At 45.6% G+C, this 15,777-nt stretch overlaps 1 protein-coding gene across 4 annotated transcripts in view; it reads right to left on the reverse strand.

Annotated features, from left to right (window-relative positions):
- The window catches only part of Shld1 (shieldin complex subunit 1), a 59,129-nt gene extending 56,445 nt beyond the window's left edge, over window positions 1-2,684 (reverse strand). The window contains exon 1 of one of the 4 annotated variants that reach the window (XM_055603369.1): window positions 2,518-2,684. The gene's annotated coding sequence lies outside the window, so the exon portion shown is untranslated. Of the gene's footprint in view, window positions 1-1,721; window positions 2,035-2,254; window positions 2,429-2,517 lie in introns of those variants that run through there. The other 3 variants (XM_055603378.1, XM_055603385.1, XM_055603390.1) reach the window with 3 other exon arrangements.
- Window positions 2,685-15,777: the final 13,093 nt, after the last annotated feature.

The raw sequence follows: 15,777 nt of genomic DNA on the forward strand, positions 1-15,777 counted from the left end.
AGAAAGAAAGAAAGAAAGAAAGAAAGAAAGAAAGAAAGAAAGAAAGAGAAAGAAAGAAACAAGGAAACAAAGAAAGAAAAAGAAAGACAGACAAGGGGAAAGACAGTACAAGAACAATGTTCACAATCACAGCATAAGAGAACCACAGTCCTGTATCACAAACACACGTACAGGAATGCTCTGCAGAACGTCTGGCAGTGCACACAAAGGAGATGGCTCCAAAGACTGGAGGTGCAGCTTGGTTTACCCTCAGAGGGCCTGTGCACCCTCCCACAGTTACACACACACACACACACACACACACACACACACACACACACACACCAAAAATAGAAAGGAATGACTATTGTCAGGACTAGATGGAATTAGCCTGAGAATTCAATGTTGTTTCATTTCAAAATCATTTCACTCGTTCTTTTGGTTCCTTTGTTTTAGACAGTTTCACGAACTTTGGGCTGACTTTGAAAGTGCTGTGCAGCTAAGGATGACACTGAACTTGACTCTTTCCACCTCCCACATGTTGGGGTTACAGGTGTGTGCCTGGGTTTTGTGGCAGTGGGGAGCAGATCCAGGGCTTTGCTGATGATAGGCTCTACTAGCTGAGCTACATCCTCAGCCCTGTTAACCTGTGCAATCCATCTCTATAGCCCAGCACATTAACAACAGAATGTAAGACAAACCCACAACAGACACACACAAATGTCTGACAATACAGCTTCTTGATGACTCAACAAGCTAGGAATAGTCTTCGTCAACCTTATAAAGACTGGTTTTGAAAACCCATAGTAAGGATGCTCAGCAAGGCCAGCTAAATGCTTTCGTCCTGAAATCAGAAGCATTTGTCACTCTGCAGTCAGTGCTGTGCTGGAAGGTTTATACAGCAAGGTTTAGACAGGAAAATTAAATGAAAGGTGTTCAGATTGGAAAGAAGGCTGTGAAATTATCCCTATGAACAGGACACCAGGGCAGGGATGCAGCTTGGTGGTAAAGTGTTTGCCTAGCATGTACCAGGCTCTGGGTTCAGTCCTTGGGGCAAAATTAGACAAACTCAGAAGACATGATCTTACATAGAAAACCTTAAGAAAGCCACAAGATAAATTAAGAAAATAAATAACCTAGGCAAGATTGCAAGATTCAAAACCAGCACACACACACACACATCACTTATATTCATATACTTTTATGATCAAAAACCTCAAAAGGGAATTAAGAATCCATTTCCACTTACAAAAACACAGAAGTAAAACAAGACTGTATTTAGTGCACAGAAGACGTGCACTAAAGGAAAGGAAGACATCCCGTGTCCATGCATCTGATGCTAGTATCTTAAGATTCACAGGGGTGCTGCCACACACCTTTAGTCCCAGCAAAGGCGGCCTATCTCTCAAGTCTGAAGCCAGCTGATCTACACAGCGAGGTCCTGGCCAGCCAGGGCTACATAGTGAGACCCTGTCATAAAATAAAATACGGTGCTACTAATACCCAAACTAACCTACGAAAGCAAAACAAATTGGTGCAAGCCAGATGTGGTAGCACTGTCTTTTGATCCCAGTGTTTGGGGACACATAAGCAGGAGGACCTTGAATTTGGGGTCACTCTGGACTTTGTAGCAAGACACTGTCTCATAAACAAACAAACAAACAACAAAAAGCCTCTATGGTAATGAAGACAATAGTACTAACATAAAGACAGACACATAAAAGTGAAAGAGAATAACGAACCCCAAAGTAAACCACGCTGATAGGCATTCGGTGGAATAGTTTGGAAAATAGTTAGGAAGGTCCTTTCAACAGAAAAATAAAAACATGCATTGTGAAGCATTATGTTATTAAAGGAATGCAATTCTCTCAAGTCCCCAAAACAAGTTTTGCAAATCCCTGGCCAAAGAAGCTAGTCACACACTTCTTTTATTCCGTTTATATGGCATGCAAATTAGACAACTGCAGAGACAGACAGTACTCTGGTCATAGCCCAGGACTGGACTGGGGGAAAGCATTCCAGCGTTGTGATAATAGAGGCACAATTCCGCTAACGTACAAACAGACTGTAGTTTACACTTCAGATTTTATGTTAACATCAAGTCACTAATTATTACAGCTGCTTAAAATTACAAGAGTCCTGGGCGTAGGGGCCCAGGCCTTTAATTCCAGCAGAGGCAAGACCTGCCAACTGGAGTCCAGCCTGATCTACATAGTGAGTTCCTGGACAGCCAGGGTTATGTAGAGAGACCCTGTCTCAGCAAAACAAAACCTACCAAAAACACCCTTAAAACATTAAAATAAAAAACCGACCGGAACGAACCGCGACCAGGACTAGCACAGTCCCTAAGCAGGTAGGGAGCGCGCAGTGGGCGGGGCTTGCGGCGGAGGGCAGAAACCTCGTGGCACGAACTGTCGCGAGAGCCGCTTCTCCCCCCTCCTTCCCCGCTTCCCGCCCCGCTCCCCGGCTCCCTTCCCAAGGCACTCCAGAACCCAGGAGAAAACCGGCAGGGATTCCGCAGGGCCCCGTGGCACTCACCGTACGGCCGCAAGAGCCCGGAACCGGAAGCGCCGGCTCCATCTTTGTTATGGAAAAAGGGAGTTTGAAAAGGAAGTTGTTGAACCCGTCTTTGCTGGGGCCAGGAAAGGGCAAGGCAAGGCAGGTGCGGCCATCTTAAGTGAGGGCATGTGCCTGCACTGTGCCGCTGGGCCATCTGGGCCATAGCGAATTGCTGTAAGTTAGCTCGGACAGCACCAGAGGAACTACAAACTGTTAACATGAAAAGTTTCTTAAAAAGAACATAAGAAAGACGGAAACTGGCCTCGGAAGTACACTCTGAACCCCAGGCCTGTGGAGGAGGTTGAGTGAGGCAAGACGATCCTCAGTTTGGGGTCAACAAAATGATCTCAGACAGGATAAAAGAAAACATTTTAATATTGTTGTATGGATTCTGTTCGGGTTAGAATTTCAGGACCAAACAAAAAGTTCAAAAAGGAACTATTGAAAGACAGTTTGAGGAGCTGCGGATGTGCCTGGGTAGGTGAGATCCTATATTTAATCCCCAACACTTCCATTCCCTCTCAAAAATGACACAATCAGAACACCCTCAGCCTAGAGCTATATGAGAGTCCTAGAGCAGCGCGGGTCTGCTTACAGAGGGATGTGATTGGAAGAAGGAGAAACAGGAAAAGCCCAAGTTCCAGGGTGCTGCCTTTCTAGGTTTAAACAGAGGAGATTGTATTTCTCCACTGACTGGGGTTGAGCAGAACTGCTGAGAAAGCAAGCTTGAATCAGGAGTCCTGTATATTCACAGCCTCCTCTAGATGCCTACCTTTGGATGAGACCCCACACAAAGGAATGTCTTTAAGAATACTGTTGAGAGATGGGTTAGCAGTTAAGAACATAGACTGCTCTTCCTGAGGACCTGGGTTCAGTTCCCAGTACCCACTTGGCAGCTAGCAACTTTTGTAAGCCCAGTTCCATACGATCTAGTGTCCTTTTCTGGCCTCCAAAGACACCAAGAACATACATGGTGCAGGCAAAACACCTATACACATAAAGTTTAAGAAGTAATTTTACAAATACTTATAACAGTGCTTGAGCCAGCTGTGGTTATGCTTGTCTTTAAAATCCATCCCTCAAAAGGCAAAGCAGGCTGTTCTCTGAATTCAAGGCCGTCACTGCTTCAGTCCTCAGGAACATTCTTTTCTACCTTCTGATCTTTATGATATGTCAGATCTCTGCTTTCAAGAGTTCTTCCTCCAGGAACCTCCTCTGACTTGTCACATAGGAGTTGACTGCTGCTCCCAGGAGACCTCCCTGTCTTCTACTTATCCCTTTAAATTATTTTCCCGGAAAAACAATAGCTCTCTCAAGGTGAAGATAAGGTCTTTGTTTTGCATACTTCTCCCCAGATCCCAGTTCAGTGACTCGGGTTGATGTGTTACTGTGGCCAGGAATGGGTGAGTCCCTCCCTACGTGGCCCTCATTTTCCACCCACACCTGACTCAACAATTGCACACAGATACGACTTTATTACCTGTTATCAGTGAAGCAAAACTTGGAGCCTTTTACCATTATCACCTTTGTTTGAAAAATAATGTATATTGCCTCTCACGTGCTTTGATGTCATTTTTCCATGATGATGATGCGTGTTGCTTTTCCTGTGGCATGTCCTGGAGCAAAGTTCTGAAGTCTCGATAGCTTTGTTCAGCCTAGCCTGCTTCTGACCATCCCTTCTTACCCGTTCTGGGCACAAGAAGTAAAAACTGGTTGAAGTAGCCATCAAAGCAGAGTCTCAAGTTGGGTACAGTGTGCATGTCCCAGCTCTCAGAAGGCTGAAGTGGGAAAAGGACTCTGGAATATTTAATCTCCAAACATTAAAGGGAAAGCAACAACAAACACGAATCAACAAAGCAGAGCATGTCAGTGAAGTGGTGGTGTGTGCCTGCATTCCCACATTCCTAAGGCTAAAGCAGGAGGACTGAGTTCCAGGCCAGCCTGAGCCACATCACAGAGTTACAGAGAGTTGTGAGATACCACATGGGCTCCGGGAATCAAACTCGTGTCTTCTGCAAGAGCAGCTGCTGCTCTTAAACACGGAGCCACCCCTCCAGCCCTGAGTTTTTGTTCTTTTACTGCTGATTATATAAAGGCTACATAAGTTGTGTTACATCACAATTTTATACATGTATGTTTTTAAGATAGTATAGCTGTTTTTAATTATTATGTGCATCTGTGTATGTGAGTATGGGTTTGTGCACTTGAATGTGGTGCTCGAGAAGGCCGGAAGACAGTGTCAGATGCTCCAGAACTGGAGTCACAGGCAGTTGTGAGCTGCCTGATGTGGGGGCTGGGACGTGGCCTTCGGGTCTCTGAAGGAGAGGTGCATGCTCGTGACCACCAAGTCGTCTCTCCAGCTTCTGTATTTGTACTTTACAGCTAATTTTCTGCATCAGCTAAGCCAACTGTCTTTCAGCAGGGAAAAAAAAAATCATTTAGTTGAAAGACCAAAATAGCTCCTTAAAAACAGGGTAAGGTCCTTTGAAATAATCTTATCTCTGTGTCATACTGAGCCTTGACCTACCTGATTACTCTCATTTTGGAAATTTACCTTAAGAAAAAGGAAACACATTACAAAAGTTCAAGGGTTAAGTAATAATGAATCTGAAAGCATATTTTTGCTGTTTCAATCATACGATATTGTAACAATATAATCAGATAATAAGTGGACACTTAAACTCGTATCAAAGAGACTATGAAGTTCCCAACTAGACAGTTTGTTCTCAGTACCTAAGTCACTTAGTCATCAGCACTTAAATGTTTACAGATAAACCTGGCACATTGGCTCATGCCTGTAATCCCAGCCATTTGGGAGGCAGAGGCAGGTGGATCTCTGTGAGTTCAAGGCCAGCCTGGTCTACAAAAGTGAGTCCAGGACACCCAAGGCTACACAGAGAAACCCTGTCTTGAAAAACAAACAAAACTATTTTCAAATGACAGAAGGTTGGACTGTAAGAATGAAAAGCATTGCTAACACAATGCTAGTCAAGTGGTAAACACGCTGAAAACATTCCACAATGGCAGAAACTACAGTTCATTTCCTGGCACCCAAGGTTGTGAGGCCACAGTGAGTAGCTAGCCTGTTGAAGATCCTGCTGGTCAGTAACTGATTGCCTACTTGACAGGATGTAGAATCACCAAGAAGACAAGCCTCCCAGCGTGTCAGTGAGGCAGTATCTATCCTGGCTAACTGAGGTGGGAAGACCCACCCTAACTATGCCATTCCATGGGCTGGAGTCATAGACAAACATAGAGAAATGGAGCTAGCATCCATCCCTCTGCTTCCTGGCTGTAGCTGTGTCCTGTCCCTGTTGTCATGCTTTCCTGACTGTGCAGGACTATATTCTTGGGAACTGTCAGTCAAAATAAATCTTTCCTCCCTTCATTAGGTTCTTGTCAAAGCTTTTGTCACAGAAACAAAAATACAACATATCTAATCCATAGCGCAGAGCCACCCTCAGTTGTCTGTGTTGAAGAGGGAAGCAAGCAAGTGCCTTAGAATGGAGTTGAGACTTTCAGCCTGAACTTTGGCTCTCTTACTGACTGTAACTTTGGCTGTCTGTGACTGTAACTATTGAACCTCTCTGAGCCTTGAGGTTATCATCTGAAAAAAAAAAACAATTAACAATTATTAATTGTTAATTAAAAGATGTTTCTGGGACAACATCTTCCACACATACAACCCTTTCTGGATGCAGACCCACATAGATTTAGTATTATTGAAGCATCATTTGCTTCTCTGGCTTAAGCCTCTTTAAATTGCACGAGTTCACTGCTGACCTGGAATATGTTCATTATACCTTGCATCTGTTCAGTTCTCTATTTTAGAATTGCTAGTCATTAGGCTTCTGTTTGAATCGAGCTAAATTTTTTTAAAAAATGCAAACATTGAGATACAGTTCATGGGCAGAGCATTTGGCCACCATGTACGAGGCCCTTGGAAGATCCACAGGACCTACGAGGCCCTTGGAAGATCCACAGGACCAAAGCAAGCAAACAAACCAGAAGCTAACAGGCACCACTGAGAAGCTGTTTCCTCAGGACTAAAACATTTCCTTGTGAAGGGAGAGTGGAGGCTCAGAAAGTTCATGAACCCCAAGAGACTCTCGGGGTACTCTTTGCAGTGATGGGGTCAGGAGGCTTTTCTGTAATGCCTGCGGGTACTTAGAAGACTCCACAACACGGGGCTCACAAGCCATCACCCATATTAGGGTGGGCTTTTCAGTGCTGCACTCTACCCATGCTCCTGTAAGTGACACAGTCCCCATAAAATCATTGGTCCTCCCATCTGGACTTGGATGCAATGGTCTCCTTGGTCTGACATTGTTCTCTCTAGCTGGGGTAAATAAATGGTTTCTCCAGGAAAAGTTACACAACAGATATGGACAAGGATGTGGGAAAACTGGAATACTTGTACAACACAGCATTGGTGGGAATATAAATTAGTCTAACCAGTACAGAAAACTGTCTGAGGTTCCACAGATATTCCTGGACAACCATATGATCCAGGAGCTGCACTATAGATATTTATGCAAAGGAAATGAAATCAATATCTACCTCAAAAAAGGCATCTCTACTCCCATGTTTATCCTAATACTCTTCACAAGAGCCAAAAAATGGGAACCATCCCAGGGTACATCAGCCAATAAATGTTTTGTTTTGTTTTTTTAAGGTACATATAAACAATGCAATTGTACTCAGCCATCAGAAACAGTGGAATTCTATTGTCTGCAACCATATAGCTGTAGCTAGAAGGCATTCCATTAGGACAAATAAGTCAAGCATACAAAGACAAATACCACATGACCTCACTCATATGTGCAACCCAAAGAGTTATCACAGAAAAGACAGTGTGTTGGTCAACAAGGGCTGGGAGTGGTGGTGACAGGAGTCAAAGTAAAAACATCTCAGTTAGATAGGGCAAACTGGGCAAGGGATGGCTTTACCATGCACTGGGCTGACCACACTTAACAACACGTTGCACCCTTGGGAGACCCTGAGGTAGGTATAAAATGTCCTCACCACAAATGTATCTGTGTGAGGGAGTGCATACATGACGTAGCTACACAGAGTCACCCCTCTTAAAAACACCGAGGTATATGGATTTTATTTGTCAACTGAAATATATAGTATGGACAGACTTCTCAGTTGAAATAGAACATGTTCTGTAGAGACAGGGTCTCTCTCTCTGTGCACAGGTGGGAACACACTGTATCCTGGACTGACCTCAAACTCACAGCAGACCTGGGTCTCAGCTTCCCAAGTGCTGTGCTTTGAGGTGTGAGTCATCACCTCTGGTTCTTTCCTTCTCTGGTAACCACCTGCCTCATAAACAAAGACTTTCTGTTTCTCATGGCGACGCTGGGACCCTTGCACATGCACTCTCTACTCCTGAGCTACATCTCCAGCCCTTAAAGTGTGGGGGCTGGCAGTGTGCATGTAAACACACACACACACACATATATGACTTTGGTATTGAGAAGGGGGTCTCATTGCGTAGGGCTGCCCTTCCTGAAATTCACTATGTAGAGCAAGAGGACCTATAACTTACAAAGATCCACCTGCCTCCACCTCCTGAGAACTGGAGTTAAAGAACTGTGCCGCCATGCCTAGACCATATATATAACGTTAAATCTTGGTTCTGAATATGAGAGGAAATATGTGAGGCTAGGCCTGGTAGCACATAGCTTTAATCTTTCTGAACCTTATTATTTGGTTTAATATGATTTCCAGTTGTGTCCATTTTCTGCAGTATGAGGATTTCATCTCCCTTCCTTCCTTCCTTCCTTCCTTCCTTTCTTTCTTTCTTTCTTTCTTTCTTTCCTTCTTTCATCTCTTCGTACAGCAGCTCTGGCTATCCTGGGACTCACTGAGCCGATTAGACCCAGCTGGCTTGAACTCACAGATCTGCCTGCCTCTGTAACCCAAATGCTGAGATTAAAGGTGCGTGCCACTACACCCAGCTCCTTTTTTTTTTATGGCCATATATAATTTTCATTTTGTATTTATACAGCATTTTCTTTATACATCTTCTCGATGTCCATCTTCTGCTCATGAAGATCTAGACTGCCTCTTTAAAGCAGAGCCTTTCAGAGTAGCTCAGCCTAGCCTGGAAGTTACTGTGTAGCCTGGGCTTCTCTGGAACTTTGGATCTTGCTACCTCAGCCTCCTGCATATCAGGATCAAATGTTCTTGGCACCAGTAACAGATGCCTTTGATTGATGCACTCTAGATAGACCTCACTGCATGGACTCAGCTAGTACACACAGAACCTGAGAGGCCTTGCCAAGAACTACTAGCTTCAACTGCTTTTATCAGTAATGTTTGTGTCTCTAACTGATTTTGCTGTCATTGCCTTGAACAATGATCTGAGTCAAGAAAAACAGTGCTCCATGCTGGTTGGCGCACAGGCTCATCTACTCCAAAATGACTGTCAGCCAAGGGTTTACTCCCTCCCACCCCTCTTCTCCCCTCCTCCTCTCCTTCCCTCTGTTCTTTTACTTCCTCCCACTTAGCTAAGGGTAGCATAATAGGGAACCCTAAGAAGGACTGAGTAATGAATCACAAAATTTATTATGTGTTCAGAAGTTCTCTTAAGTTGTGTCTTTATTGTTTTATAATCCTGGCACCAGGGAACTTCTTGAAAGTGATATATAAAGCCTAGAAGGTACAGGTAGATGTGTGTATGGAATGTGTTGTCCAGATTTGATGACCTAAGCCCTATACTTGCACTCCTCAAGAGCTGGGATTCTAGACCCAAGCCACCAGGCTCAGTTCTCAATTGTTTTCTTTAATTAAAACTTACTTTTAAGGTGGTTTGTGCCTGTAATTCTAGTACTTAGGAGGTGGGGCTAGAATAAAGAGTTCAGGGCAATCCCCATCTACATAATGAGTGAGCTTGAGATCAGCCTGGGCTACATAAGACCCTGACTCAAAAAACTAAATATGAAAGCTGGGCATAGTAACCAAAGGGAGGGAGGGAAGGAAGGAGAGACATCTGCTAATTTCAAGTGACAGAATAAACATGTCTTTGTCCTTCTTCCCTCACTGACTTCCCTCAAGGTCTCTGGGCTTCTCCACCTCTCTGTGTCTGACATTGCTGACCTGTCTTACTTGATAACTTTAATGACTGGAGTATAATACTTTTATTGCAAATTGAGCTGCTTCCTACTGGTCACTCCTTTAGTCCCTCACTCCTGGCTCTGTAGGAGAAAAGACCCCACAGAGATGGCTGAATAGAAAAGACTCCTTTCCTAAGAAGACAATAAAATGTAGAAGCCAAACAACTCAGCCCTTGAAAACTGACAAAGGCCACGCATGGGGTACAATATCTTCCTTATAAATTTGTCCTCACCAGCTGCCCACACTCAGCAGAGTTGGGTCATGTCCCAGGTCTTGTACCTATCCCTGATGTCACATGCGCAGTAAAAACATTACAGTTCATAACATATATGAGCTGAGGGGTCTCAGGCAGCTTTCCTCAGCAGCACATGGCGTGACAGCACGCTCAGTGCAAAGCACTAGGAGCTGTGCCCACAACCAAGGCTACCGTGAACCTATTAGGGCTCTTTAACGAGATCTGTAGCTAACCTTTCTCATCCCATCACCGCCTCTCATTGGTTGTCATGAGATTGCTTCAGGGCAAGCTTATCTTTTTCCAGAGCTTCCAATTTTCCCTGTTTGCTAATAACTCACTAATCTCCACCTGTAGATCAAACACTTCAGTGGATCCCACTGGCATGGAGGACTGTGGCCAATGTCACCTGCTGGTTCATCTGGGGCTCAATGTCTATATTTGCTGTTCTGTTTGTCTTTGTTTTTCTGCGTTCAAGACAGGGTTTCACTTTGTAGCCCAGGTTGACCTTGAACCCATGATCTACCTCCCTCTGAATTGCTAAAATTCCTTTCCTTGGGGAGAGATGTAAACAATGTCTCTTCCTCCTCCCCGTAAGGTTCCAATGGCAAACTGAGGGGTGATTCCCCCAAAGCTCAGAGCTTATTAGGAATAGGGATGGTGGCTTTCCCATGGGTGCACAGTCGGACCCTGATCTCCTCATTCTTCCCCACCTACGTACTCTATCCCCTCCCCAGAGCCCTGAGGACACACACAAACAGGGTAGACTTGCATCCCACCAATCTGCTGGAGTCCGTGAGGATCTTCGGTGAGCAGGCCCAGATGGACTCCCGAAGACAGTGGCAGTTTGGGTCAGAACATAGTCCTATACAACGCCCAGCCTCCTGAGCACTGAGGTTAAAGGCAAGTGCTACCAATGCCTGGCTATCACTGTTTTTTGAGACAGGGTGTTGGGTAGCCCAAGATGGCTTTGAACTCGCTATGTAGCTGAAGCTACACTGAGCTACTCCATGGCCCATTCAGGGTGGAAGAGCTCTGCAGGCAGTGACTGCTTCCTGCCTTTCTCTGTAGCAGTGCACTTGTGCTCTTAGTCATGATGCTTTATGAATAATACACTCACATCCCAAGCTCTGGGTTACAAGTTTGAGAACTCGTACTTCTTTAAAAGGGAGGGGTAAGCTATATGTGTGTGAGTATAGGTGCCTGGGCACCAGAGGCACCGGATCTTCTAGAGCTTACATACAATTATGGGATGCCTGATATGGCTGCTGGGAACTGAATTCAGGTCCTGTGGGAGATCTCTGTATACTTTTAACCTCTGAGCCATCTCTCTCTCTAAGCCCCCAGAAATTGTTTTTATAATAAACTTCCCAAGGCTAGTGATTATTGGCAAGTTACTTTTTAAGAACCATTTTAAGAACTTTTTTTTAAGTACAGAGTTTTCTAAGTGTTTTCTTGGCTTATTTTAATTTAATTTAATTTAATTTAATTTTTGTTTTGTTTTTTGACACGTGGTTTCTACGCGGTGTGTAGCCCTGGCTGTCCTGGAACTCTCTATGTAGACACTATTTGTCTTAGTTTGTTGTTGTTATTGTTTTGTAGACCAGGCTGACCTTGAACTGACAGATTCGTCTCCCTCCCAGAGTGCTGGGTTCCCTTCCTTAATTAAGTAGCTCTTAAACATTATCTTATGAGCCCCTGGAGAGCCCGTTAAAACATAGAGCTATAACCAAGGATAGTGTGTCCGATAACAGTTATCTCAGTTCTTGGGAAGCGATAGCAGGGCCATCAGCAGTTCAAAGCCTACCTTGGCTACTTAGCAAGTTCAAGGCCAAATTGGGTGTTTTGTCAACTTGATCCAAACTCAGGTCATCTGGGAAGAGGAAATCTCAGTTGAGAAAATGCCTCCATCAGCTTGGTCTGTAGACAAGTCTGCAGGGTATTTTCTTGATTAATGATTGATGTGGGAGGGCTCCACCCACTAAGGGTACCACCCCTAGGAAGGTGGTCCTGGACTGTTTAAAAAAGCAAGCTGTGTGGGCCAAGGACAAGCCAGTAAGCAGCATTGCTTTGTGGGCTCTGCTTCAGCTCCTGCTTCAGGTTCCTGCCCTGAGTTCCTGCCCAACTTTGTTGTGATGGAGAATGACCTGAGAGCTGTAAGCTGAAAAAAACCCTTTCCTCCCCAAGTTGCTTTTAGTCAAGGTGTTTTTCACAGAAAGAGAGAGCAAACCATAACAGTGAACTATGTGAGGCCACATCTCAAAACCAAACCAAACCACACCACCAAAACCAAACCAAACCATACCACCAAAACCAGACTCAGACATTCCCAGAGGCTCAGATCCTGTGGTTTCAGGCAGCGTGTCTGGGATGCAAGCTCCCAGGTGACACTGATGCCGCCTGTTTGACCACACTTTAGACATTGCCGACTCAGCACGTGTGTAGCCCCATGAGAACTGTAACTGAGCTGAAGCCCTTTGGTGATTTTCCCCTTCCTTACAGTTTTTGTGTCATCATGATAGAGCTTGAGAGGGAATTTTCCTGCTGCAATCTATCAGGTTTCCAGCCTTCTCTGTCAAGGAACACAGAGACTGGCAGCATTATCAGCCTCCCTCTTTGCTCAAAAGGGCTGGTTCCCTGTGGGGATTACATCAATGATCCCACCCAGAGAAAAGAAGCAGATCTTACTTTTCTATGAAAAGAGTGTGGAGTGAAGTCAGATTCCCCACCCAGACCACACCCACACCACTCTACCCAGCAGGAAAAGAGCAGATGGGTCTAGCATCTGCCTCTGTGGATGCTTGTGGGCCTTGGCAGGACCCGCCCTGGGACAGTCTGTGGAGACTGAATGGCAGTGAGGGTCTACGGTGGGTCACTGGGATGATGGCCCACCCGGACTACAGAAGCTTGTAGGCAATGCCTCTACCTCCAGCTTCTGTAGGTGTGCTTTTAGCCACAAGACTCTACAAACAACACAACCAAAGCACTGCAGGGTGAGGATTTTAGAAGCTGGGAAACTGTGGAAAGAAAACATTTTTGAGCAAGGTGTTGATGCTCCCATCACCAGCACCATGCTGACAGCTGCTCACCCCAGCCAGGCATCCCAGAGACCCAATAGCAAAGGCCAAGAGCTAAGAATATGAGGACCAGTGGCAAACAGTGAGTCAGGAAGTCTGCACAGAACTGTCCCATGATCGGTCTCTGCTCATGCACATTTAATTGCATGGACTGCTTCTACTGCTGCATATCTCTAAATCTAGAGCAGCTTGGTGAGGCTTCACTGTCCTATCTAAGGTAATTAGCAAATAAACTGTTCCTCTGTAGATTTCCACAGACCAAAGGCAAGCACCTTGCATCTTGTGCCAACCAGGTCCTCCGGCCAGGATTTATGGATGCCTGCGGGTAGGTGACGTCTTGCTCACTGAGCTGTGAGGGGAAATTACCAGTCATTATACTTTCAGAGCTGTGAGAAGGAAGATTCTTACAAGTTAGTAGGGCAGGACTTTCCGGCTCACTTAGCAGTGTGGGTGTATTTTTGTGGTGTTTTCCTGGATTCATTGACTCTTTGAAAAGATGGGATAAAATCTGACAGAGCCAGCCAGCGCAGCCAAGCAGGTTTACGCTTTCAAGAATTTTGCAGCAGGAGTAGAAGTCAGTAATGAGTAGAGCTGGGCCGGGCGGGGGTGAGGGAGTAGGGTCCTTGCTGGGGCCACTGCAGTGAGCAGTTGGCACCCTGCCCCTGACAGAGGTCAGAGAACTGGAACTCCAACTAGAGAATCTACCTCCTCCACCTGGTGTACAAGGAGGTGACACTGACTTTGTACCCACCGGGTGGTGTTAAGGAATTTCCCACAGAGGAGGTCCTCATAGACCTGCAGGTTACCATCTAGAGGGAATCCCTATGCCAGAGGCCTGTATCTAGTGTGAAACTCCTACTGGGCAAGGCCCTCCCTGCCTCTCCACCCAAGGCCTACTCCCTGACTGAGACCTTCCACCCAGCTGTGGGTGCCAATGGTGAGATCTGTTCCAGCTTGTTCAAGAGAGACTGGACAGCTGAGCTGGACATCCGATGTGTTGCTGACCAAGGGCCTACCGATGCCCCCTGACCCGGAGTCTGCACCAAGGCTGAGTGTGCCTGCTTCTGGAGAACTGTGAGGAGTGTGCCGCCAGTGGCCCACCTGCTTGCAGAGATCCATCTGGTGTGCCGGCGGCACCAGCAGCTGGAGGGCTGAGGCTAACTGCCACCTCACCATGGTGCTATAGCCTCTTCCGCTGACCTTATAACCCCAGGGCCTAGGAGGAGCTGAAGAGCTCATGATGAAAACTCATGCAGGCTAGCAAGACAGGTTAACAGCCTCCTTCCATCCCTCCCACCGTCCCTCCCTCCTTCTTTCCTTCCTTTCTAATTTCTCTCCTTCCTTCAATTTGTACACCCCCCCACACACACACACACTTTGTCAAAGTTATTTAATTTATGGCTGAAATGGGAGAAGGGAAGCATCCAAACCTGTATTTGTGGGTTTTTGTTTTGTTTTTTTAATAAAGCTGGAAAAGAAAATAAACAAAAAGGCTGACAGAGCTAGATTGTAAGACAGAGACGAAAGTAGCAGCCACGACAGAAGAGCTTCGGCAGGGAGGCAGCCAAGAATAGGCCTCCTTTTGGCTTGTCTCTACCTGCAGATCCGCTTTCTCTGCTCTTGCTCATGCAGCACTTATGACCCCGCCCCTCCTGAAGATACTACCCAGTGTCTCCTCTGTCTGATACAAGACTCTAGGCAGAAAGAAACTGAAAAGCTCAGCTTGGGTCAGAGGTGCAGCTTGGGTTGGTCAGCTCTGAGGACAAGCAAGGCTTGTACATCCGGAAGAGGATGGAACAAGGAGACACAGCACTGTCTAGGCTAGTTCCCCCAGAGGCAGATCTGAATTAGGGATTTAAGAACTTGTTTACCTGAGAAGAAATATGTGATGGTTAATCTTGATTATCAACTTGATAGGATTTAGAGCAGGAAACAAATTTCTGAGCATTTCTGGGGAGACAGTCTGTTAGGGTGACTGAGGTGGGAAGACAAGTTCTGTGGGCTGAAGAAAACGGGGAAGATGAGCAAGGCACAAGCACACATCTCTTCCTGCTCGGATGCATTGTGGCTGGCTGCCAGCTGCTCCTGGTGCCAGCTCCCTGCCACGAAGGACTGTACCCTGCAACTGTGAGCCAAAGTAAATCTTTTCTTGCGTAAGTTGCCTTTTGTCAGGCAGTTTATCACAGCAATGAGACAAATAGCTAAAACAACGCACAATCCAGCCTTACCGTCTTCATTGATTTTGGTTACTGGTCAGGACTCTTTAAACGCCAAATCTCACACAAAAGGCAAAGAAGTCTAGTGTATCGGTCCATGCTGGCCAGCCTCCCTGTAGCAAATGACTCTAAAGGGCAAATGGAAGGCATTTCTTGACTCTTGAGTAGAAAGAAACAATAATACAAGTAAGGAACCACAGTCCCCAGCCGCTGCATAATGCAAGAAAATGGCCTCCCAGAACCTCTAGAGGAAGGGCAGCTCTGCTGACATGCTGGCTCCAGCCCAACAGGACTGAGGTTGAACTTCAGGCCTCCCCATATATTGAAATAAAAGTCAAGCAGTTCCTGGCCCAAGACACTCCCATGAAAGTGTCTGACGGGCAGCCTGTTACAATTGCTGTTGGTGTGAGGGAAACTTCACAACTCTATTTCCAGAGTGGGAAGCTCTAAGAGATACTGTCATATTTTACCTTCCTTTCACATCTGTGTTTTGGCTGACTTGTGATGTTTCTGGGGGGTTGGAAAGTATGAAATGCGAGTGTATTTGTCAGGGTCAGAAACTCACATTCTTGCAACCTAGGTGTTAGAA

The sequence above is a fragment of the Psammomys obesus genome, unplaced genomic scaffold, assembly GCF_907164565.1.
Source record: "Psammomys obesus unplaced genomic scaffold, mPsaObe1.curated_primary_1811, whole genome shotgun sequence".
Taxonomy (NCBI): Eukaryota; Metazoa; Chordata; class Mammalia; order Rodentia; family Muridae; genus Psammomys; species Psammomys obesus.